The following is a 20,591-nucleotide window of genomic DNA, read 5'->3' on the forward strand; positions in this document are numbered from 1 at the left end:
TTTTGTCAAATGCTTTTTCTGCATTGAGATGGTCATGTGTTTTTTTTCTTTCAATTTGTTAATGTGCTGTAGTACATTAATTTTCTTATTTTGAACTACCCTTGCATACCAGGAATAAATCCCACTTGCTCATGATGTTTAAGTTTTTTGGTATGCTGTTAGATTTGATTTGCAAAGTATTTTGTTGCGAATTTTTGAATCTATGTTCATTAGAGAGATTGGTCTGTAATTTTCTTCTAGTGTTTTTATCTGGCTTTGGTATGGGGCAATGTTGGCTTCATAACGTGTTGGCTAATTCTCCCTCCTCTTCAATTTTTTGGAAGAGTTTAAACAGAGCTGGTGTTAATTCTTCTCAAAATGCTTGGGAGAATTCATATTGTGAAGCCACCTGGTCCTGGACTTTTTTTTTGATGGAAAATATTTGATGATTGATTCAATCTCTTAAATGTGGTTGGTTTGTAGAGTTCTTTTATTTCTTGTAGAGTCAATGGAGGTTGTGTTCCTAGGAATTAGTCTATTTCATTCAGGTTGTCTAGTCTATTGGCAAACAGATTCTAATAATATTCACTTATGATACTTTTTATTTCTGTGGGATAAGTCATAAGGTACCCCCCCTCTCTTAAATTTCTGATTCTATATATTGGTATCTTCTCTTTTTTTTCTGTTTGTCTAGCTAAAGGTTTGTCAATTTATCTTCTCAAAGAACCAGCTTCTGTGTTTGTTGATTTTCTTTTTGTTCTTTTGTTCTCAATTTTATTTCTTCTCTAATCTTTCTTTCTGCTTCCTTTGGGAATGGTTTGCTTGTTTTTTTCTAGTTTCTCCAGTTGTTTGGTCAGATATTTGATTTTAGCCCACTCTTCTTTTTTAATATAGGTGTTTAGGGCTAGAAATTTCCCTCTCAGCACTGCCTCTGCTGTATCCCATTTATGATTAGTTCTTTGACCCACTAACTGTTTAGTAGTGCGTTTAGCCTCCACACATTTGTGAAATTTCCCCTTTCCTATCTATTACTGATTTCCAGTTTTGTTTCATTATCTGAGAAGATGCTTTGTATAATTTTCAATTGTTTTTTATTTATTGAGATCTGTCTTGTGAACCAACATGTGGTCTATCCTGGAGAAAGATCCATGAGCACTTGAGAAGAATGTATAACCTGTTGACTTGCAACATTCTGTATATGCATGTTAGGTCTAGCTCGTTTTATCATATTGCTCAAATTATCTTCTGTCTAGTTGTTCTATCTAAATGATGTGAGTGGTGTGTTGAAATCTCCAACTATTATTGTAGCAATATCTATTTTTCCCTTAAGTTTTGCTTCATGTATTTTGGGGCCCCCTAGTTATGTACACAGACATTTGTGACTGTTATTTCTTCCTAATAGATTGTCCCTTTTATTAATATAAAGTGGTATTCTGTATCTCTTATAAACTTTTGCATTTAAAGTCTGTTTTCTCTGGTTAATAGTACAGATAACCCTGCTCTTCTTTGATTACTGTTTGCATGGAATATCTTTTTCCAAGCTTCCACTTTCAGCCTATTTGTATCCCTGTATGTAAGGTGAGTCTCTTGTAAGCAGCGTAAGGATGGCTCATGATTTTTTCCCTTCTATCCAATCTGTTAGCCTATCTCTTTTGATGAGGAAGTTTAATCCGTTCACATTCAATGACATTACTGTTAATGCATTATTTACTTAAACCATTTCATATTTTTGCTTTTATATATCATATTTTAGTCTACCATTTTATTCTTTCCCCTATTCTTGCCTTATACACTCTCCTCCAAGCCTCTCACTCCTTTTTCTTTCAGGCAGTAAATTCCTCCTCCCTTTAATACATCCTGCAAAGGTGGATTCTTTTTTACAAATTCTCTTAGCTTCTGTTTGTGACTATTTTAAACTCATCTTCATATCTGAAGGACAAGTTTGCCAGATAAAGAATTCTTGGCTGGAAAATATTTTTTTAGTATCCTAATTATATCATACCCCTGGCATTTCCCCTCCAAGGTTTCTGATGAGAAATCCACCCTATGTTTTACTGAGCACTTCTTGTATGTAATGGTTTTCTTTTCCCTTGCTGTTTTCATAATTTTGTTTATCTTTGACATTCTGAGTAGTATGTGTCTTGGATTAGATCTATGCAGATTGACTCTGTTGTATTCTGTACTTGGACATGTAAATTCATTTCTTTCAAGAGAGTTAGGACATCTTCAGCTATTATGCACTGAAACACTCTTTCTGTTCCTTTTCCCTTCTCTTCTTCAACTCTCATGACCCATATGTTATCATGCTTTGTGTTATCAGTCAACTCCCTGAGTCTCTACTCAATCTTTTTTTCTCTCTGCTCTTTACTTTCCAATTTCAACTGTTCTGTCTTTGGTATCATTTCCAGTCTACTGTTGTAGGCCTCTAATGTGTTTTTATCTCACCTATTGTGTCTTTCCTTCCCATAAGCAATGTTATTTTTCTATTCAGGTTTTCAAATTCTTCTCTGTGCTCATTTATTTCTTTAACCATATTGTCTTTCAGCTCATTTATTTGATTTTGGAAATTTGTGTGATCTAATTGTAGTCACAAATCCTGTGTCTCACCTGGGGCTTCCACATATTCCTTTGCTTGAGCCATTTCTTCCATTTTCTTAGTATGGCTCATAAATTTTTGCTTCTGTCTAGGCATATGATTATAATGGTGAATTTACTCGGATGCTCAATTTTTCTCTCTTTCATAGGGATTTAGTGGTGGGAGGTTATGTGTTTTTTGATCCTTGGTTCAACCTGTTCTGAGTCTTTAGGATTGTCCATTAGTTACCCAAATCTGGGCCATGGACCCAGGAATATGGTACAGACCTACTTCCAAGAGCCTTGGGGATGGAGGCTGTAAAGGACAAAAAAAGCCTCTCTTACTTATTTACTGTTAGTTTCCTCTCACGTACATTCTTGGTGCGCTAGCATATGGCACTCTTCAGCAGCCCTGTCAGTTCAAAGCTTGTTTGGGGTATGTTTGCTACAACACCGTCTAGATCGATGAGATAAGAGTATCCTGATCTGGAGGCTATTCAAGACCTTGCAATTCAAACTTTCTCAGAGGTTCTTCTCTAACCTTTGCTGGCAGCCCCCTCCCTTTTCTTGGGAAGGAAATAATTCTATTCTGCTCTACATCCTCAACAAACAGTCCTGGTCAGCAGGGAGGGTGACTGAGAGGGTTGGATCTCTTTAGTCCTTGCTGGCCACAGGGCAAACAATGGCACAGTCCCACCGAAGTACCTGTGGAACGCAGGAGACCAAGTCTGTTGGCCAAAAGCTGAATCACCCTTAGGTTGCATCCCTCTCTCCCATTTCCCAGGGAGTGGATCAGTACAGCCCCTTCTGTCCATAGTCACTGGTACAAGGCCATAGAATTCAAAACTGTCTGGTAGGTGGGGGGAGGTTACTGGTGGATACAGCTGCAGCTTCTACTCATAGTCTTTCCAATGTGGTATCTTCCTGAGCCCCCATCTTCTGGGTGCTGTCCAGCCTTCCCCTGGGGTCCTATACCCTAGAATGCTTTTTTCCAGGCCATTTCTGCCTATCCTCTAGCTATTTTTCTGGAGAGAAGAGAGTCCCATGTCTCTCTAATCCACCATCTTCCCAGAAGTCTAAACAGAATGTACTCTAATTTCCATTTCTTTGATTAATAATTTGAACATTTGTTCACATTTACTGTCCTTTTCTTTCCTTCTATGATTTACCTGTTTTTTGTCCATTTATATACTGGGGCATTAATGCTTCTCTTTGATTTTAAAAACTCAACACCCTTTAGCATGTCCACAATCCATGTTTCAAACTATGTACTTACCTCTTTTCTTTAGGTACTGGGCTGGGAATTAAATCCAGGACCTTGTTTGTATGTGGAAAGCTGGAACTCACCCACTGAACTACATGGGCTCCCCTGAGTTGGCTTTTCATGTGCATGGTTTTTCTTTGTTTTGTTTTGTTTTTTTTTTAAGAGGAGCTAGGAATCGACCCTGGGACCTCCCATGTGGGAAACAGGAGCTCAACCGCTTAAGCCATATCTGTCCCCCTTCTTGTCTCTTAATAAGCTGTTTACTCCCTTACCAACCCCTCCAAAAAAGCAAAAACAAAACAAAACAAACCCCAAACAAATCATTTGCTTTCTTTAAATACAGTAATGTTTTGAAGTAGAGGTTTAAATCTTTAATTTAGTCACAACTACCAACTCTTCTGTAAATTCTTCCACTGCTTTATATACTTACAAAGTCCTTTCAGGAGATGAAATGAATTCATGAACATATGTACCATTTCTGATGCTATTCATTCCTTCTTGTGGATCCAAGTACCATCTGGTATCATTTACCTTCAAGTCTGAAGAACTTCCTTTAGCATTTCTTGATGTACAGGTGTCCTAGCAATGATTCTTTCAGCTTGTGTTTACCTGTAAAAAAAAAAAGCCTTTATTTCACCTACATTTCTAATGGATATTTTTGCTGAATATAGAATTCCTGGGAGACAGCTATTTTCTCTCATGACATTAAATAGGTTATTCTATTGTCTTCTAGCCTCCATCTATACTAATGAGAAGTCATCCCTTATTGATATTTTAATATCCGTATGTATAATATATCTTTTTAACTTTGGAGGCATTTAGCGGTTTTATTAATTTGTGAATAGATGTGATGTTTCTTTTATTTATCCTGCCTAAGGTTCACTAAGGTTCTTAGATTTGAAATCGATTTTTTTTTAATTGATTTTGTAAAAATATTACATTAAAAAAAAATATGAGGTCCCATTCAACCCCACCACCCCCACCCCACCACTCCCCACCCCCAGCAACATTCACTCCCATCATCATGACACATCCATTGCATTTGGTTAAGTACATCTCTGGGCATCTCTGCACCTCACGGTCAATGGTCCACATCATGGCCCGTACTCTCCCCCATTCCATCCAGTGGGCCCTGGGAGGATTTACAATGTCCGGCGATTGCCCCTGAAGCACCATCCAGGGCAACTCCAAGTCCCAAAGGCGCCTCCACATCTCATCTCTTCCTGCCATTCCCCATACCCATCAGCCACCATGTCCACTTTTCCCACTCCAGTGCCACCTTTTCTCTGTGGACCTTGGATTGGTTGTGTCCATTGCACCTCTATGTCAAGAGGAGGCTCAGATTCCACATGTGATTTTTTTTTTTTAATCAAATTTGAGTGTGTTTTGGCAATTACTTCCTCAAATACTTTTTCTTCCCTACTTTCACTCTTCTATCCTTAGACTCCAAATATACATATGTTAGATACTTTAATAGTGTCCCATAGGTCACTGAAGCTCTGTTCTTTTTTTTCCCCTTTGATCACTTCTCTCGATTTTTAAGATTGGCAAATTTCTATTAATCTATCTTGAAGTTCACCAACTCTTTATTTCTGCCTACTCTAATCTGCTAAACCCACCCAGTGAATATTTCAATTAGATATTGTACTCTTTAGCTCTAGAAGGTCCATTCTTTTTTATAGTTTCCATTTCCCCACTGAGATAAGCCATTTGTTCAGTACTTATGATCATGCTTCCCTTTAAGTCCTTGAAAAACAATTACTTGTCTGCTAATTCCAACTGGGGCACTGTGGGGTCTATTAATTTGTTGGGTTTCTCTTTTGGTCTTCATGTTGATTCACAGTTTCCTGTTTCTTCCCATGTTTAGTAAATGCTTACTGTAAACTGGACATTGTGGATAATATAGCAAGATAGCTAGAAGTTAAATCACGTAAACTTCTGGAGGCTTGGTTTTATGCTCTTTTTAAAATGGATCTGTAAAAACCACAAATATTTTCCAATCTCCTCTAATTTGGTAGGAATTAAATAAACTGTGTCTCCCCTTCAAAGGGTTATGGCAAAAATCACTGTCCATAAATGTCAATTGAAAGGAAACTAGAGAATAACCTAGGGAATGTATAAAATACTGCTCTCGGTGATGGATGAAGACTGTGGTTAATAGTATAAACATAAGACTGCTCTTTTACCAAGTACTAAGAATTTTGTGATACATGGAAAAATTTAATGTAACTTATGGATGATAGTTAACACTAATATTGTAATATTTTGCACAAAAAAATATTATTTCAATAACTAGGGACAATAGGCGAGTTTAAATGAAGCAGGGGGGAAACGGACTTTGGCCCAGTGGTTAGGGCGTCCGTCTACCATATGGGAGGTCCGCGGTTCAAACCCCGGGCCTCCTTGACCCGTGTGGAGCTGGCCATGCGCAGTGCTGATGCGCGCAAGGAGTGCCCTGCCACGCAAGGGTGTCCCCCGCGTGGGGGAGCCCCACGCGCAAGGAGTGCGCCCGTGAGGAAAGCCGCCCAGCGTGAAAAGAAAGTGCAGCCTGCCCAGGAATGGCGCCGCCCACACTTCCCGTGCCGCTGACGACAACAGAAGCGTACAAAGAAACAAGACACAGCAAACAGACACCAAGAACAGACAACCAGGGGAGGGGGGGAAATTAAATAAATAAATAAATCTTTTAAAAAAAAATAAATAAATAAATGAAGCAGGGTAGTAAGATAGGGAATTAATAGACAGATATCGAACCTGGCAAGAAGACCACGTGGACAGCAGCAACCCCAAGATGGCTGCTGGAAGACTCTCCCCCAGATTCTGCCACTCAGAAAAACACTTCCTCTGGAAGCCAGGAGAGGTCCCGGATATTCCCTAAGGATTTTATCATTGAGCCCTCCTGGGAGACTGATGGGGGAAATAAGCAATCAAAACAGTAAACAGCTGTAACTCCTCCCCTGCCATTAGCAAAAGGGTGGGATAATTAACAGTTCAAAAACCAGGTGCAAGGCCTGAACAAGCTCTCTTGCTCTTGTATGCTCTCTTGCCTCTGGATCTGGACTCTAGCTGCTTTCTGCTTTCTCCCTCACTTGGATCAACACGCAATTAAAACCTGGGCATTTATAACCTATAATGGTAACCTGTAGCCTGTAAATCAGCCCTCTTTATCACTTTTCAGCCCCTTCTAAAAGTTTAAAGGTTTTGTCCTAAAAATAAAAGGTGGCATGGGATTTTTCCTTCGGAGTAATGAAGACATTCTAGAATTGAATACGGTGATGACAGCACAACTGATGAAAACGAGAGCCATCAAGTATATACTTTGAATGGATTGTACAACTCATGGGATTATAAAACACAGTGAATTCAGTAATGGATGACGGACTGTCGTTAAAAGGACAAATATGAGAATATTTTCTCATGGAAGACAACAAATATTTAATACTAGGGTGTTAATAATTAGGTGGGCTGGGGGAAAAACACACCAGTGTAAGATATGGGCTATAGTTAGTAGTAACATTTTTTTTAAGATTTATTTATTTATTTCTCTCCCCTCCCCGCCCCCCGACCCTGGTTGTCTGTTCTCTGTGTCTTCTTTGTGCACTTCTGTTATTGTCAGTGGCACGGGAATCTGTGTTTCTTTTGGTTGCATCATCTTGTTGTGTCAGCTCTCCATGTGTGCGGCACCATTCCCAGGCAGGCTGCATTTTCTTTTGTGCTGGGCGGCTCTCCTTACGGGGCGCACTCCTTGCATGTGGGGCTCCCCTACACGGGGGACACCCCTGTGTGGCAGGGCACTCCTTGTGCACATCAGCGCTGCACATGGGCCAGCTCCACATGGGTCAAGGAGGCCCAGGGTTTGTACTGCGGACCTCCCATGTGGTAGACTGACACCCTAACCACTGGGCCAAGTGCACCACCCTAGTAGTAACATTTTGATGATGCTCTTTTATAGTCTGTAACAAATGTTTCATAATAATGCAAAGTGGTGATGGTGGAGAGATGTACGGGAGCCTTGTATGATGATATGCATGTTTGTTTTGTAAATTCACAAATTTTAATATATACTTATTGTTCATGTATTTTCATGTATGACATAATTCAATAAAATTTCATTTAAAAAATCACTCTCTAGCTTTTACAGCCTCTAGATGTTGTTTTTCAGTAAACTCCTTGGACTTTCCCATGCATAGCTCTGGGGACATTAAGGTTATTTGATAGGGCTTTATTCACAGATTTTAGGGCTATTCTACTATAAATCCCTCCTTTCCAGGGTTTATGCAAAAATTTCCATCCACTCTGACAGTTCTAAACACTTCATCCTGAACCTTGAGCCAAAGAGACTCTGGCTTCCTACTTAAATTCTAGTACTCTATGCAGCATGAATTCTTCCTCAGGGGAAAAGCTGTATAAATGTGGATCTCAGCACATGTAGTTCCTGTCCTTCATGGGTCTATACTTTACAGTTACTGCCCGCTTTTGGTCATGCTTCAGTCCTCCCCTCTCCGTCAACAAGTTGTGGCAGCAGGCAGTAAAAGCACTGTTAGAATTTGGTTTATTTCTCTACTTGACAGGTAATTTCAAAGTCGTACTATTCTGTTTCCTAATGCTCAAAGTGTGGGTTTATTTGTGCTTATTTTTGATCTTAGAGTTTTCAGGGAAAGGATATATGTGGGAGAATTAGAATAAGGTAGCTATATTCTTCAGACCCAGAAATTTATTTTGAAATAATTTATTAAGAGACAACTAAAAAAATTCAGTCTTCAGCAATGATAGAACCTGTTTAAGTATACAGTTCTCCACAAATAGGTAAAATTCTAAGTAGAGATTACATACTTCCTTAAGATAGTTCTTTTTTTTTTTTTTAAAGATTTATTTATTTAATCCCGCCACCCCCCCCCCCCCCCCCCCGTTGTCTGTTCTCTGTGTCTATTTGCTGCACCTTGTTTCTTTGTCCGCTTCTGTTGTTGTCAGTGGCACGGGAAGTGTGGGCGGTGCCCTTCCTGGGCAGGCTGCACTTTCTTTCGCGCTGGGCGGCTCTCCTTACGGGGTGCACTCCTTGCGCGTGGGGCTCCCCTACGCGGGGGACATCCCTGCGTGGCATGGCACTCCTTGCGCGCATCAGCGCTGCGCATGGGCCAGCTCCACACGGGTCAAGGAGGTCCGGGGTTTGAACCGCGGACCTCCCATGTGGTAGACGGACGCCCTAACCACTGGGCCAAGTCCGTTTCCCAAGATAGGTCTTAATACTAGTGTAATACTAATGCATGTATGTATATGTATACACAGGTCCAAGTACATATATAGCTGTCATGTGTGGGCATGGATAAACTTCCCTTAAACTCATTCAAGGAAAGTATGTAAGTGTATTAGTCAGCCAAACGGTTGCTGATACAAAGTACCACAAGTCTGCTGGCTTTTATAAAGGGTACTTACTTGGGGTAGAAACATATAGTCACAAGGCCCTAGTACAACTCAAGATATCAAAAGAGGTACTTTCTCATCCAAAGTCATTGGCCAAGTGTTGAAGTAAGATGGTGGGTGATGTCCACAAGGGTTGAGCCTTCCTTCTTCCTCTTAAGGTTCTATGGTTCCAGCTTGTTCTGATCTCAGTTGTAGACTGGCATAAGGCTTGCCTCTCTCTTTCCAGGGCTCATTTCTTTCTAGGCTTAGCTGTTCTCTTCAGAAGGCTGGCTGTAGACTATCCGGCTCATTTCTCTTCCTGGGGCCTCTGCCATGTCTAAAGATTAAGCCTTCTCTATCTTCTCATGTATCTGATTCTCTGTGTATCTACTTCCATGTAAGAATCTGTTTTATCGCCCCCCCAAGGGGGTGGGGATTCAACCCTGTACACCTTAATGATGTGGTCAAATCAAAGTCCTAATCTTAATTGAAACAAAGACATCTCAGGTGAATCTAATATAATCAAAGGCTATCATGCCCAGAGAAACAAACCAGTTTACAAACATAATCAAATATCTTTTTTGGAATTCATGAATAATACCAAACTGCCACAGTAACCAACAATGGACTTAGAGGCTGAAGACTCTCAGGTTTGATGGCAGTGTAACTTTGGACAAATCTGTAAACTTTTGTTTCCTCTATAGAGTTCTGTAAAATAGGACCCTTTAAAAACAAACCCTCCCTTCTCAAAAGGCATTAGGCATGAGGATCAAATGAGAAAAGTGTGTTTGTAAATGCTTGGCAAAGTATAAAGAGCTGTCTGAACATACAGTTCATGCCACCTTTTATTTTTAGCACAAAACCTTTAAACTTTTAGAAGATAAAAGAGAATTCAATTCTATTATATCAAAGTTGCAAGGCAAGCCCACCCAATCAAGACGGTGTAGTGAGACTCTCAAGGTCTCCAATCCTCCACAGAAGCTTACCTGGCAGAGGCTCCCCCTTTCCCTTATCAGCTTGGAGGGAAGCTTGGCCCAAGCTCCCAGTGTGGGTCAGGTCCTGATTATGGAATGAGCAGAGTAACCCTCATGCATAAACAGAGAGCAGAGAGCAAGTATGTCTCTGCCAATCTGCCTGGTGAAAGACTGAAGGACTGAACAGAACACTTGTCCCAGAACCTGCACTGCATGCAGAGGCAGTTCATATAGAGCTCTCCTACAGAATGCTGTAGAGCAGTCAAATGGCAGCTCCCTGGGACAAAGGAGTGCCAGCTATGGAACAAACAGTGCAGTGCTCAGGACTATAAGAAAGCACTGTATCCTAAGGGAGAGGGGACATTCATATCCATATAAAGAGGGAAATAACACAGACCATGAATGCAGCCCAGAACAAAATGCACATGCAGAAAGGACCAGGGAGGACTCTATGTGCTTTCTGCTCAGGCTATTCTCGAAGGCAGGGATTCTTAAAAAGAGGTCTGTGAACTGGAATTTAAATTCAACATTCTTGTGGGGACATATTGGTGTGGGTGTGATATATCTATTAAATAATACACAATACAGTGAGGACGTAGTATGGTTTTCACCTAACAGGCAAAGGGGTCCGTGGAACAAAAAAAGGATAAGGACCCCTGCCCTAAAGTCATTGTATAGTTAAGTTCTGAAAGAGAACATTCCCACAGACGAATCTGCAAAGACTAGGAGAGGTGTGTTCTTTCCTTTTCTTTTTGGTTAGCTCTTGGCATTCAAGGAAACTTCTATCTTAGTATTAGCTGAATGCCAGCCTTAAGGAACAGATGCCTCAGAGCCTAAATTCCAGCAATAAACACAGTAAAATATCAAGATACCCAGGCTTCAAGAAAAGATTACAAAATATACAAAGAAACAGGAAGCAATGGCCCAAGCAAAGAAATAGTATAAAACATTAGAAACAATCAACGAGGGCCAGACGACCTGGGAGATAACAGACAAAGAATTTATTTTTAAAATGTTCCTAAGAATGCTCAGAAAGCTAAAGGAAAACATGAACAAGGAACTAAAGGACATTAGGAAAACAAAAGAACACAAAGAATATCAATAGAGAGTAAATTATGAAAGGGACCAATCAGAGTTAAAGACCACAGAGAAATAATTTCCAGAAGGGCTCAACAACAGATTTGAGCTGGCAGAATAATCAGTAAACTTGAAGAAAATTCAAATTTGTTAATCTGAGGAGCAAAAGAAAAAAGACTAAAGAATAGTAAGCAGAGTCTGAGGAATCTGTGGGATACCATCAAGTGTACACTATATGCATTGTGGGAGAAAGAAAGCAGAGAAAATAAAGAAATAATGGATGAAAATGTCCCAATTTTTATGGACGTGAATATATACTTCCAAGATATTTAATGAACTCCAAGAAGGTTACCTAAATAAACCTACAGCATAGCATGTTATGATCAACCTATGATGAAATGCCAACGATAAAGAGAATCCTGAAAGTCACAAGAGAGAAGCAACATGTCACTTTCAAGGGAACCTCAATAAAATTATGTGCTGATTTCTCATCAGAAACCATGGAGACAATGAGGCAGTGGGATGACATATTTAAAGTGCTAAAAGCAAAAACCACCATCAACAAGTACATATCTAACAAGACTCTTTCAAAACTGAGGAAGAGATTAAGACATTCCCAGATAAACCAAAGCTGAGGGAGTTCATCACCCTAGACTTGCCCTATAAGAAATGCTAAAAGGCCAAAAAATTCCTATTAAGCAACCCATAGTATTGTATTTTTTCAGCTGCCAGCAAACTAAGTAAGACAAACATCAAAAACTCCATGTTCAGACTTCAACAACAACAAAAAAAAATCACAAGAAACAAAAAGAGATGATTCATTCAAAGGAACAAAATCAAACAACAGAAACTATCCCTGCATTGGAATTCCTAATCAAAACCATTAAGTCTGTAGAGTGAATGTAGCTCAGTGGTTGGGTGCCTGCTTCCCATGTATGAGGTGCTAGGTTCAAACACTGGTACCCTCTAAAAACAATCAAAAACAAAAAAAATTAAGTCATCTCTCCTAAATACTTTCAAAGAGCTAAAGGAAAACAGAGACAAAGAACTAAAGGAAAATAGGAAAATAATATATGATCGAAAGGAGAAATTCAATAAAGAAAAATTTTAGAAAGGAACCAAACAGAAATTTTGGTGCTGGGAAGAAAAGGAACAGTAACACAGATAAAAGAAAAAAAAAAATCAGTAGAGTGGTTCAACAGATTTAAACAGGGAGAAGAAACAATCAATGAACTTTGCATTTTGAAAACTATATAAGAGCAAAATAATTATAAAGTTAACAGAAGGAAGGAAATAATGATTAGAGTGTAGATAATTGAAATAAAGAATAGAAAACAGAGAATCAATGAAACCAAAAGCTGGTTCTTTGAAAATATAAATGAAACTAATGAACCTTTGGAAAGACTGGCAAAGAAACAAGGAAGAACATGCAAGTAACTAAAATCAGAAATAGAAATTGGGGCAATTCTACTGACCTTACAAAAATTCACAGTATTATAAAGTAATATACTATGAAGACGGTGTACTAGAAAGACATGGGACTCTCTTCACTCCCAAAAAAATAGCTAGAGGATAGGCATCAATGGCTTGGGAAGAAATCTTCTAGGGTTTAGGACACAAGAGGAAGGCTGGAAATCACCCAAAAGAAAGAGGGACAGAGAAAAGAATTGTGATGGTAAAACTGTGAAGTAAAACTGGCAACTGCTGCTGCTGGAACCTACCCCTCACTATAGACACTTTCGAATTCTCAGGTCTTGGGGCTGGCATATACAGACAAAGGGAGCCCCAGGGATCCAAGACCCCAGGAAATGGCAAAGAAAGGGATACAGCCAAAGACTGACTCAGCTTTTGACTCACAAATTTGGTCTGCTGTGTCCCAGGAACGCTTACAGGCCAGGTGGGGCCACCCCACTGTTTGCCTTGGGAGCCAGCAAGAAACTAAATTTCCCAATCTCCCTCTTTACTAACTGGGACTGATTGTTGAGAACACACCTCCCCAGGAAAGGAGAGATAAAGGGACACAGTCTAAGGCTGCTTCAGCTATTGACCCACAAATTTGGCCTGCTGTGACACACAAGCCCATCTATGATGAGTGGGCCAGGCCATTGTTTGCCTTGGGAGCCAGCAAGAGACTAAAGAGACCCAGGACAAGAGATGTGATATTGTCTCTCTCTACTGACCAGGACTGGTTGTTGAAGATGCAGAGGGAAGTAGAATTATTTCCTACCCTGGAAAAGGAAGGAGGCACGAGTGAAGGCTGGAGAACTATCTCTGACAAAATTTGAATTACAAGGCTCTTAGCCTCCAGGCCAAGATTCTCTACCACACTGATATAGTCCCTGATGCAGTAAACACACTTCCACCCTGCACTGAACTGAGAGGGCAGCCAAAGAGTGCCATGTGCTGGCAGACCAAGTAAGTGCACAGCAGGAAATTAAAAGTAAATGAGAGGCTTTTTCTGGCCTTTACAGCCTCCTACACAAACGCCCTAGGATGAGGGTCAACTCCATTATTGGGTCCAAAGACCACTTTTGAGCAACTAACAGGACAATCCTAAAGACCCAGAAGGCTGAACCAAGAATCAAAGAACAGCAATAATACCCAGCCTCTTACCACTAAATCCCTAAGAAAGTAAATTCACCATTATAATCAGATGCCTAATATTAGCAAAACTTAACGAGCCATTATTAAGAAAATGGAAGATAAGGAAACAATAAAAGGAATATATCAAAGTTCCAAAAGAGATACAGGATTGAGACAAGTCATCAGGATACACACAAATTTCCAAAACCAAATTAATGAGTTGAAACACAACATGGCTAAAGAGATAAACTACACCAAGAAGATGCTAAGAAAGCACAAAGAAGAATCTGAAAACCTTAAAAGTAACATGGGAATGAAAAAATCTATAGGTGAGATGAAAAACACATTAGAGCATGCAACAGCAGACTCAAATAATAGAAGAAAAAATAAGTGATACTGAAGACAGAACAGCTGAAATTGGAGAGAGAAAAGAATAGAGAGAGAAAAGATTGAGCAGGGGCTCAAAGAGCTGAATGATAACATAAAGAGCAACAACACACATGGGAGTTGGAGAAGAAAAGGTAAAAGGAGCAAAAAAGAGCAGAAATAACAGCTGAAAACTTCCCAACTCTCATGAAAGAAATCATGTCCAAGAAGCACAATATACTTGAAATAGAGTAAATCAGAATAAATGTGACTGGATCTACTCCAAGACACACACTACTCATAGTGTCAAACAAGGATGAAGAGAAAATTCTGAGATCAGCAACGGAGACACAAACCATCACATACAAGGGATGCCTAGGAAGACTTACTACAGATTTCTCATCAGAAACTGTAGAGGCAAGAAGACAGTGCGATGACACAATTAGAATACTGAAAGAAAAACTGTCAGCTGAGAATTCTTTATCCAGCAAAACTGTCATTCAAATCTGAAAGTCTGAGTTTAAATTATTCACAGAAAAAAAGAAATTAAGAGAGTCCATTAAAAAAATAAAAATCACCTTTGCAGCAATTACTAAAGGAAGCCTGAGAACAGGAAAGAAGAAGAAGAGGCTTGAGGGACAGTAAAGAATAAAAAACAGCAGAAAAAGGATAATCAAAAGAGTGAAAATACAGATTAAAATAAGATATGGCATATGAAAACCAAACAATAAAATGGTGGAAGTAAATAATGCATTTATAGTAATATTATCGAATGTGAATGGATTCAATTCCCCAATCAAGATATAGGCTGACAATGGATTTTTTAAAAATGAGCCACCCATATGTTGCCTTCAAGAGACTCACCTTAGACCCAGGGAAACAAATGGACTGAAAGTGAAAGGAAAAAGATACTCCACATAAACAGTAACCAAAAAAAGAGCAAGGAAAAGCTAAACTAATATTAGAGAAAACTGACGTTAAACGCATAAAAAAGTTATAAGAGATACAGAAGGCCATTATATTTTAAAAAAAGAGACAATCCATCAGGAAGAAATAGCACTCATAAATAACTATGCACCTAACCAGGGTGCCCCAAAATACATGAGGCAATCTCTGGCCAACTCTGGGAGAAATAGACATCTTTACAATAAAAGTTAGAGACTTCAACACACCTCTCACATTATTAGATATAACAACTAGAGAGATGATCAACAAGGAAACACAGAATTTGAACACTACACTAAACAGATTAGACATAACAGACATATTCAGAACATTGCATCCAAACTCAGTGAGTTACACATTCTTCTCAAGTGCTCATGGATCTTTCTCCAGGATAGACCACATGTTAGGTCACAATGAAAATCTCAATAAATATAAAAAGATAGAAATTATACAAAGCATGTTCTCAGATCATAATAGAGTATAACTGGAAATCAATGACAGACAGGAAAGAGGTAAATCCATAAATGTGTGGAGGCTGAACAACACACTCCTAAATAATCAGTGGGTCAAAAAAGAAACCGTAAGTGTAATGACTAAATATATTGAGATGAATGAAAATGAGAACACAACTTACCAAAACTTACAGGATTCAGCAAAGGCAGTCCTGAGCGGGAAATTTATAGCCCTAAGAACCTATATTTAAAAAGCAGAGAGAGCGAAAATCAAAGATCTAACTGAAGAACTGGAAAACCAGAAAAAGAACAGTAAACCACTCCCAAAGCAAACTGAAGGAAAGAAATAATAAAGATTAGAGCAGAAATAAATGAAACTGAGAACAAAAAACAATAGCAAAAATTAACAAAACTAAAAGCTGGTTCTTTGAGAAGATAAAAAAATCGACAAACTCCTCGGTAGATTAACAAAGAAAAAAAGAGAGAGGATGCAAATAAATAAAATCAGGAAAGAAAGGGGGGAAGTTCTGACTGCACAGAAATAAAGGATCACAAGAGGAAATTAGGTGAAACTTATGCCAACAAATAGACAACCTAGATGAAATGGACAAATTCCTAGAGATGAACAAACAACCTACACTGAAACTACAAGAAATACAAGAATTTAAATCAATCACACTTAAAGAGATTTAATCAATCATCAAAAATCTCTCAGTGAAGAAAAGTCCAGGGCTGCATGGCTTCACAGGTGAATTTATCAAGGATTTCAAGAAGGATTAACAACAATCCTGTTTAAACTCTTCCAAAAAATTGAAGTGGAGGGAAAATTATCCAAAACATTTTATGAAGCCAACATCACTCTAATACCAAAGACACTGCAAGAAAAAAAATTACAGACCAATCTCTCTAATGAATATAGATGCAAAAACTCTCAAAGAAATACTTGCAAAGAGAATCCAACAGCATATCAAAAGACACATCATGACCAAGAGGGATTTATTCCTGGTATACAAGACTGGTTTAATGTAAGAAATAATTTAACATTATATACTGTTAACAAATTGAAGGAAAAACTACATTATCATCTCGTTTGAAACATAAGAGGCACCTGACAAAATCCAGTATCCTTACTTGATAAAAACGCTTCGAAAGATATGAATAGAAGGAAAATGCCTCAATATGTAAAAGGCATATATGAAAAACCTACACTGAACATCATACTGAATGAGGAAAGATTTTTTTTTAAAGATTTATTTATTTATTTCTCCTCTCCCTCCCCCCCCCACCCCCACCCCCACCCCCACCCCCACCCCAGTTGTCTGTTCTCTGTGTCTATCTGCTGCGTCGTCGTCTTTGTCTGCTTCTGTTGCTGTCAGGGGCACGGGAATCTGTGTTTCTTTTTGTTGCGTCATCTTGTTGTGTCAGCTCTCCGTGTGAGCGGCATCATTCCTGGGCAGGCTGCACTTTCTTTTGCGCTGGGCAGCTCTCCTTAAGGGGCGCACTCCTTGCACGTGGGGCTCCCCTACACGGGGGACACACGTGGCATGGCACTCCTTGCGCACCATCAGCACTGCGCATGGGCCAGCTCCACACAGGTCAAGGAGGCCCGGGCTTTGAACCGTGGACCTTCCATGTGGTAGACGGACGCCCTAAACACTGGGCCAAGTCCACCGCCTCAATGGGGAAAGATTGAAAGCTTATCCTCTAAGATTGGGAACAAGACAAGGATGTCCACTGTCACCACTGTTATTCACCATTGTGCTAGAAGATCTAGCTAGAGCAATTAGACAAGGGAAAAAAAGTCATCCAAATAGGAAAAGTAGTAAAACTGTATTTGTGGATGACATGATACTATATTTAGAAAATTCTGAAATGTCTACCACAAAGCTACTTGAGCTATTAAACAAGTTCAGCAAAGTGGCAGGAAACAAGATCAATACACAAAAACCAGTAATGTTTCTGTAAATTAGTATTGAGCAATCTGAGGGGGAAATCAGGGAAAATTTTCAATTTACAATAGCAACAAAAAGACTCAAATATGTAGGACTCAAGTTACCTGAAGAAAAGAGGATGACCTACATGTAGAAAACAACAAAACAATGCTAAAAGAAATCAGTGAAGATCTAAACAAATCAAAAGGAATTGTGTTCATGGATTCGAAGAACTAAATATCATGAAGACATCAATCCTACCCAAACTGATTTATAGATTCAATGCATTATCAATCAAAATTCCAACAGCAAGAAGTCCATGTGCCTCAAGCAGCTGGGCACCCACCCACCACATGGGAGGTCCCAGGTTAGGTTCTTGGTGCCTCCTAAAGAAGATGAGCAAGACGGCAAGCTGATGCAACAAAGAGACACAACAAGAAAACACAATAAGAGACACAACAAGCAGGGAGCGGAGATGGCTCAAGTGATTAAGCGTGTCCCTCCCACATGGGAGGTCCCAACTTTGGTGCCTTCTTAAAAAAAAAAGATGAGTACACAACAAGCAGAGAGAGCCGAGAGTGAGTGCAAATGGAGGGGGGAAAGGGGATGAATTTTTAAAATTCCAACAGCCTACTTTACAGAAATAGAAAAGGCAATTACCAAATTCATTTGGAAGGTAAAGTACATCCAAATAGCCTAAAGCATTCTAATAAGAAGAGCAATGTAGGAGAACTTTCACTGCCTGACCCTGAAACATAATACAAAGCTACATAGTAGAACAGCATGTAATGGCATAAAGATAGATACATTGGTCAGTGGAATAGAATTGGAAATCCAGAAATAAACACTCACCTCTATGGTCAACTGGTTTTTTACTAACTTTCCAAAACCATGTTAATAAGAAAAAAGTTTCTTCCACAAATGGTGCTGGGAGAACAGGATATCCATAACTAAAAGAATAAAAGAGAACCCATATCTCACTTCATATATAAGAATCAACTAAAAATGGATTAAAGACCTAGATATAAAAGCCTGGACAATAAAACTACTGGAAGAAAATTGAGGGAAATATCTTAAAGACCTTGTGGTGGGTGGTGCTTTCTTGGGCCTTATACCCAAAGCACGAGCAACGACAAAAAATAAATGGGACCTTCTCAGCATTAAACACTTTTGTACCTCAAAGAACTTTGCCCAAAGGGTAAAAGGGCAGCCAACTCAATGGGAAAAAATATTTGGAAACCACATATCCAATAAGGGTTTAATATCTATGATATATACGGGGATGCAACATCTTAACAATAAAAAGACAACCGACCTGATTAAAAAATGGGCAAAAGAATTTAACAGACGTCTGTCCAAAGAAGAAATATAAATGGTGCAAAAACACATGAAAAAACTGCTCAATGCCACTAGTGATTAGGGAAATCCAAATCAAAACTACAATGAAATTATCATTTCACACCTATCAGAATGGCCACTACTAAGAAGACAGAACTACAAGTGCAGGAATGAATGTGAAGAAATAAGAACACTTACTCACTGATGGTGGGAATGTAGAATGGTACAACCACGTGGAGGACTCTCTGGCAGTTCCTGAGGAAGTTAAATATAGACTCATGTGATGTGGCAACACCACTACTAGGTATATACCCAGAGGAACTAACCGAGAGCAGTGACACAAACGGACTTCTGCACACCACTGTCCATAACAGCATTATTTATGATTGGCCAAATGAAGGAAACAACCCAGGCATCCATCAACCAATGAACGGATAAACAAATGTGGTATATACACACAATGGAATATTATGCAGTTGTAAGAAAAAATGAAGTCATAAAGCATATGACAAGATGGAAGAACGTGGAGAACATTATGTGGAATCAGGCAAATCAGACACAAAAGGACAAATACTGTTATGACTGCACTATGAACTAAATATATTTTGTAATCTCATGGAGTTAATAACTTGAATATGGGTCACTAAAAAATAGAATGAGGTTAGAGAATGGAAAGCTGAGGGTTAACCTGGGCAGAACTAGTAAAAAGTATGTGTGTTAATTTATGGAAATGAATAGAAAAGGTCAAAGCCCAACATAATGTAACTAACAGTGCTATTGTGTGGGTATGAAAGGGTTTAGAGAAAGTCTAAGGTCGTGTATATTACTAAAAGGAAAGACAAAAAATGTAACATGGAACTCTACAGCACAGTAAAACCACATGTGAAATATGAATATGGGTAAATTTGCATATATAAGACTGTTTATCCTTGAAATTGAACAAACATATGTTAACGCTGTAAGATGTTAATATCAGACCAAAAAAGAAGTTATGTTAATTGAAAGAAACCAGACACAAAGTTCTATATATTGTATGATTCCATTTACATAAAATGTAAATATAAATCAATTTATAAAAATGAAGTTAGATTAGTGGTTATGTAGCCTGAAGAAGGACTGCTAAGGGGTGTGGAGTTTTTCTTTGGGTTAATGAAACTGTTCTCAAGTCTTTTGCAGTGATGAATGCACATGATTCTGATTATCCTAACAGTTACTGATAATACACTTTGGATAGATCGTATGGTATATGAAAATATCTCAATAAAGCTGGTTAATAAATAAGTAATTGTGCAAGAATAGCCAGATATAGCAGCTATATACAACAGGGAAACAAAGACAGCATGAGTGGTATAAAATTTTCTTTTTACCTTGATTTTGTTTATTAACATTATCACTGAAATAATGAAAATGCTCTAATGATGCTTGAGGTGATGAATGCATGACTAGGTGATTATATCAAATTCCACTGATTGTAAATTTGGATGAACTGTATTCTTTATTATTATGCATCAATAAAATTGATAGGCTTTAAGAAAAATACTGGATGGACAAGTTGTACACCAGTAAATGAGGTAATCTAGACGAACTAGCAATCATTTCAATCATACGAATTAGAAAAACTGACTAAAGAAGAAAAAGACCTGTAACAATAATTTAAAAACAAAAAACAAAAACAAAAGAAACCTCCCAACAAATAAAAGTCCAGAAT

The 20,591-nt window shown here is 38.7% G+C and overlaps 1 protein-coding gene across 37 annotated transcripts in view; it reads right to left on the reverse strand.

The window, feature by feature from the left end:
• The window catches only part of RNF19A (ring finger protein 19A, RBR E3 ubiquitin protein ligase), a 94,406-nt gene that overhangs the window by 41,340 nt on the left and 32,475 nt on the right, over positions 1 to 20,591 (reverse strand). For 8 of the 37 annotated variants that reach the window (XM_058275803.1, XM_058275817.1, XM_058275804.1 and 5 more), the window contains exon 2: positions 4,349 to 4,426. The gene's annotated coding sequence lies outside the window, so the exon portion shown is untranslated. Of the gene's footprint in view, positions 1 to 4,247; positions 4,427 to 15,796; positions 15,856 to 18,397; positions 18,496 to 19,081; positions 19,139 to 20,591 lie in introns of those variants that run through there. The other 29 variants (XM_058275802.1, XM_058275814.1, XM_023588386.2 and 26 more) reach the window with 10 other exon arrangements.

This window comes from Dasypus novemcinctus, chromosome 14 (genome assembly GCF_030445035.2).
Source record: "Dasypus novemcinctus isolate mDasNov1 chromosome 14, mDasNov1.1.hap2, whole genome shotgun sequence".
Lineage (NCBI taxonomy): Eukaryota > Metazoa > Chordata > Mammalia > Cingulata > Dasypodidae > Dasypus > Dasypus novemcinctus.